Here is a 6,788-nt window from a genome sequence, read left to right on the forward strand (position 1 = left end):
AGTCTTAAAAAACCAATAATATACATTTGTGTGCATATTAACACTGATATCCTGTAATCAACTCAGTCAATGTGGCAATATATTTACTGTTAATTTAGATAGTCACTAATCAATAGTGTCTCATAAAGTTTAATCATTTTAAAATCCCATATCTGTGTAACAATATGAGTACCATAAGGAAGAGTTCCATACATTCAGGTTATAGTTATGTTTCTTCGGGTTGAACTTCAGACACTGAAACTTAATGAGTTCCATACAGTAATAAGTCCTGAGAAATGTTAGTGATTGTATAATTCAGTTGTTTTAAGAACAATGATATCACAAGATATATAGGTGATTATCATGTGAATGTAGAGGGATGGTTTTATCAAAAGTATCTTCATGACCTTTTGAGCATTGAATGTGAGACTGCAGAAAAATATTGTAGGAATAATGGAGGTCCTTTTGCTATGGTCTATACAATGTTGGATGTCATAGAAACCTGTAGTTCCTGCAGAAAAAACTAAAAACAGATGGAAGACATTAGCAGAAAGCATACCATGTGAGAGAAGCTTATTTATGACTTTTTCCTCATTACTTAGACTTTATAAGTTTGTTTAATCTTTTGATACTTGAACTTTCTTCCTTCTCCCTTTCTTCTTGTCCCCCAAGGAATAACAGTGAAACACTGTTAACTGTTCAGTATAGGAAACTAAGTTTCAAAGGGACCATTAAAATTTATTTTTCATTACTCCCCTGTTGGAATTGTAAAGTCTATTAAAAAGTTTTTCTTTTTAAATAGGATAACTTTTTTTTTCTAAAAGAAGCTTAAGGATGTTTATAATGACACAAAACAATTTGTTTGCCACTCTTGCCTCCATTAGAGTCTGTCTTCCATCACACATTTAACTTGACAAGTTTTCTGTGAATTTAAAAATACACATTTTTAATATTTGAAGAAAAATATATTTCAGGTAATAATGTGCAGACTGGCTTAATAAAGAAAAATCTCTTGGTGATGGAAAAATCCTCTATTTTATTGTATTCTGTTTATTTTATACATTTAGATATTTCAATATTCTAATTAGTGACATAAACTTTGTCTTGTTTCCTCCAGAAAATAAACATAAACTAGCTACTTCCTCAATGATATACTTACTTCTCTTCATTTATATGTCTTGAAGAATTATCAGATTATCTCATATTGGTAAAGTATTTAAAAACTTGAGTATTTAACACCATTTAGTTATTTATTTTTATAATCATAGGACATTTGCTGCTTTTTAAAAACAATGCAATTCTTAAAACATTTTTGTCAGAAACATTTGTAATCACAAGTCAGAAATTCCTACCAGTATGTCATAATTTAAATTTTTTGAATCCTTTGGGACCACCAAAATGGTGGTAAAATGATTTAAATTTTAAGTTTTGCAAGCACAGTTTATCTTATATCATATCAGTTATTACATTAGTAAATGTGATCTAATTTTTTCTGTTACCAAGACTATCAAATAGTGTAACACAGAAAGTAATATATCAGTATAAAATTGGAAACTGATTTCCAGCTTGGACCCCAATCAAGATGTGACTCTTTCCAGCAGTAGAGTTATATGAATCATTATTTTCTTTATCTGCAAAAACAAGACAAACATGGATTATGACAGAGTATATTGATCAGAGTCTAAGCACTTAGATTTTGGGATAAAATGAAATTCATCAATAGAGGGGAAGAGAGACGGAGGAGGAGAAGTGATAGTTCTAAGACTTAAGAGAAATTCAGCTGAGGGGTAGGGGGGCTCCTGGGTGGCTCAGTCAGTAGTGTTTGACTTTAGCGCAGGTCATGATCTCACGGTTTGTGAGTTCAAGCCCCACATCCAGCTTGCTGCTGTCAACACGGAGCCCTGTTCAAATCCTCTGTTCCCTTCTCTCTCTGCCCCTCCCTCACTCATGCTCTCTCTCTCTCAAAAATATATATTAAGGAAAAAGTTCAGCTGGAACACAGGGTGCAGAACAGCGGGAAGAGGTAAACATTGGTGAACGATGACGCTGAGGAGTTATATAGGATCTAGAAACTTTGCAGGTCATTTTAAGAATTTCTTCTTTACTGCTTTTATTAAAGTATGATTGGTATACCAAAAACCTAGATATTTAACTTTTACAACTTGATATATTCAGAGATAACTGCACACCTTTAAAACTATCATCTCTATCAATGCCCTAGACTTCTTCATCACCTCCAAAAGTTTTGTCCTTCCCTCTTTGGTTTTTCTTTTTTGGATGTATCATTTTGCCTGTTTTTCATTATTCTTGTTCCTTTGTTTTGATGTGTGTACGTTTGAAAGAACATTAACCTCTTCCAGTCTTTACAGACTGATTTCATCTGTAGCTACCAAAAATACATCTTTTCCCCAAATGTAGATACTACATATTATAAGCACTCTCATATCTGCTATGAGTTTAAGTGTCTACTCAACACTTTCTTCACAGCCTCTTTAACTTTCTTATGCCTCAGGCTGTAGAATATGGGGTTCAACATTGGGGTTACTGCTCCATATGTTAACCCAACCATCTCAACAAACTTCATGTCCTTTGACTCCAGCTTCATTTACATAAAAAGGACTGAACCATAGAATAAAACTACAACAAGGGTAGACTGAACAAGTTGAAAAGGCTTTCTTTCTTTCCTGAGCAGAGTTAAGTTTCAGGATAGAAGACAGTATGAAAACATAAGAAATAAAAATTAAGAATAGGGAAATCACTAAGAAAGCAGTACTTGCCACTGTTATGACAAGGACGTTGATGGAAACAACTGAACATATGAGTTTAAGAAGGGCCAGTAACTCACAGGTAAGATGGTTAATGACATATTCCCATAGAATGACAACACCATTGTCAGGACGTTTTGCACTATGATCCAAGGCCAAGCAGCCATGTGCACATAAAGCACTCTGTTCATGATGATGGGGTATCCCCGTGGGTTGCAGATGGCCACCTACCAATCGTAGGTCATGACAGCCTGGAGGAAACACTCAGTGGAGTCCAACCCAAGGGAGACACCTATCTGTAGAGCACAGCCAATGAAGGAATTGGGTTGTCTTTCAGACCTTAGTATGAACATTGTAGGGATGGATGATGTTGTTTGCCAGATCCAAGAATGAGACGTTCCAAAGGAAGAACTACATGAGGATGTGGAGGTGAGACTTCAAGGTGTTGATGATAATGAGGAGACTTTCCCAGGAGCATTATCAGTTACATGATGTGGCAGAATATGAACAAAAAAAACTGGAGCTCTGGGTATTGGGAATGTCCCTCCAGAAAGAATTCACTCATACCTGAGTGATTTCCCATCTCCTTGTGTCCATGTCACCTGCAGAGTTAAGTATATGACTTCAGGAAATTTAAATTTATAATTTAGTTTAAAACATTACTTTAACCTACAATATTTTGATGTTTCATATAGCTCTGGGCATCAGGAAAGGCATGGATATAATTTTGCCTTTATTGATGATGAAACTGAACACTGAAAGATTCAATACATTGTAGGACCATGCAGTAGCAGGGGAAAGCTACCAATGACCCCAAGAATTGTGCTTTGAAGTTTAAGACCTCTAGTAAAATAATAGGGACAACATAATTCTACATTAATTTTTTTAATTTTTAAAATTTATTTATTTTTAAATGTTTTTAAGTGTTTTTCTCCTGTTTTGTTTTTGAGAGAGAAAGACAGAGTGTCAGGGCTTGGGGAGCGTCGGCAGAGAGAGAAGGAGACAGAATCTGAAGCAGGCTGCAGGCTCTGAGCTATCAGCACAGAGCCTGATGTGGGCCTCAAACCCACAAACTGTGAGATCATGACCTGAGCCAAAGTCAGATGCTTAATCGACTGAGCCACCCATGTGCCCCCATAATTTTAAATTTAGATATAAATCTCTTTATTAATGAATATGCCGAAATAAACTCTTTAAGAAAATGAAGCTGGTCCTAGTTTTAAAATAATGCAACATATAAAGTCAGCACCATGCCACTCAGCTTTGCATGTGGCTTTCTTATGCTCAGTTGGTTCATGGTAAGATGTGGGAAAGAAATAACTCTGACAATTTGTTGTATTAAATTGCAGAAAATATATGAAATGCCTGTTATAATACATGGTTAAAACATTGTGTCTATAATAATAATACTTTTATAATTATACTGTTGATTATATATGAAGTCTCTTGGCTGGCTCATAAAGAAAGATTTATGTAGTGTGTTCAAGGTGATAGCTCTAATGTTTGAAGTCATATGGTCATACTTTGAATATTTTATCTTTCACATGGGTAGTGTATCTATTCGTATTTCAAAGACGGAAACATTTGAGATTGGTTGCATGGAGCTTCCAGGTGTTAAGCAGCCTGGGTCCACATTTAGTACAGTTTTTTCAGAGCCTGGAAGTTCTCGTCTGACAATACAGCTCACTTGTATTCCTAATACTTCCTAACACTTGTATTTCTCTGAATTCTGTAATTCTTTTCTTTTTTTCATCATCAAAATACCAGATGCACATTTAATCGTTTATTCAGGCAAGTTAATTTAGTGTACCATAATACTAGTTTTTAATGATAAGTAATTTTTTCTCTTAACCTTCAGATATGTTGGATTCTATGTCTTCTATATTATTTTCATTTTATAGAATGAAACCTGATAATGAATATATAATTTGTGCTTATAACAGTGCATTTTATAAAGACTTTATATATATTGGTTTATATTAGTATGACTGTATCAATAGTGGTAGCTAGTATTTATTGAGAACTAACTCTGCTACACACTGTTATAAACACTTTACCCTATTAACTCATTGAATATTAATTGCAGTTACATCAGGTAAGTAATTTATATAATGGCGATATGAGGTGCTATTATTATTGCCATTTTACAGAGGAGCACAGTTAAATGGAGGTTGAATAACTTCCCCAAGGCCATATAGTTAGAACCAACATTTCATACCTGGCCATCTAGATCCAGAATCAGACATAGAACATAATCATAACCTAGGAAAGTTCCGCCATACCCCGACCCAGTAGATACTTGCCTTCATCCCTCCTGCACATAGACAGGCACTGTTCTGATTTTAAAAATACCACTGATTGGGGCGCCTGGGTGGCTCAGTCGGTTGAGCGGCCGGCTTCGGCTCAGGTCAGATCTCACGTTCGTGGGTTCGAGCCCCGCGTCGGGCTCTGTGCAGACAGCTAGCTCAGAGCCTGGAGCCTGCTTCCAGTTCTGTGTCTCCTTCTCTCTCTGCCCCTCCCCCTCTCATGTTCTGCCTCTCTCTGTATCAAAAATAAATTTAAAAAAACATTAAAAATACCACTGATTAATTTTTAAACAGTTCTATAACTTCAGTATGTACTTTTCTCAAAACAACACTCTGGCTGCTGTGCAGAGAAGATTGTAGGAGAACAAAAGTAGAACAGGGATGTGATTTGGAAAGGCATTGTAGTATCTTAGGTGAGATGATGGTAGTTTGACCTAGATGTGGTCAGAGTCAGAGTAAATCTTGTAGAGTTGGTAGGATTGGTGGCGGATTGGATGTGGGTGTATGGCATTGCCAGTGCCTGAGATGGAAAAGATGAGGAGAAATAGTTTGGGGATGGGAAAAATAAAATTTCTGTTTTGGACAGAAATGCCTATTAGATCTCAGGACATATATAGAAGTCCCTTTTCTATAAATCAGTATCTTTTGATTTTTGTCTTGTCAAGCTATAAGCCCAATAAACTAAGTAAGAGATTATATGTATGTATAAGTTATGTGGACTTTGCTTGATCTTTTACAGTCAAACTTCTGAGGCCTAAAATGAACAAAACCTTATATAAGACAGAGGGAATGTGATTTTAACCAAGGTTATTGGTAGTTGTATGTATCACATATAAAAGTCATGCTGCCCACATTGTATGAAAAGAAAATTTTATTTTAAACACTAATGGTGCAAAAAGCAATATTCAAAACATTTAATCTATTGACTAAAGCCCACTCTGTTAGTATCTGTAGGATTATTAAGGCAAATAACTCACAGGTTCTGCTTTTAATGATCCTTCAATAAAAAACTTCTATATTGCATACATAATCAAAGGGAATACATCTCCACATAATAAACACCCCAAAGTTTAAGTAGATTGCTATATGAATTTAACTCGGTGGAAGAAAAGGTGAAGTCTTGTTAGCATGATAATAAAAAGCTTTAAGTCAGAGGAGACATTTTTTGCTGGGCACTTTGAATTTTTATAGGTAGGTTAAAATGAGGGCAATTTCAGATGGAGAGAATGGCAGCAGTAAACATACAGAGCGAGGAGTCCTAAGGATTAGCGAGGCAACGGCAAATCAGCTTTACACTGTAAATCATTACACTGTAATAAGAAGTTAGTAGACGTACATTTAAAAATCTATAGAAGGTGTAAGAGAAGGGAGAAGAAACAGTTTCTTCCTGGAGGAACTGGCGAATGGAGAAAAAATGATGTTTGTGAAATGTGATGAAAATAAGAGGTGACATAATTAGGACCAAAAGTCTTAACTTGGAAATTTTATCAATGGTTTCCATAAAACTTAGACCCCCATTTCTTCTTCCAAACCCCGTCATCTTCCAACCCCTTGCCCTCAGAGAACAGACCCCATCTTACTCTAAAGAGGCTATTGTGATCAGGGAAGGGTGAGGTGAGGGGAAAGGCTAAGAGAAAACAGCAGGAAGACTGGGAATTTGGAAATGGGGGAAGGAGACACTTCAGAGCAGTGTGTACTGTAATGCAAATAGAAATTTTGTTATGGTATTGCAGGCTTT

Source organism: Suricata suricatta, chromosome 13 (assembly GCF_006229205.1).
Source record: "Suricata suricatta isolate VVHF042 chromosome 13, meerkat_22Aug2017_6uvM2_HiC, whole genome shotgun sequence".
In the NCBI taxonomy this organism is placed as follows: domain Eukaryota; kingdom Metazoa; phylum Chordata; class Mammalia; order Carnivora; family Herpestidae; genus Suricata; species Suricata suricatta.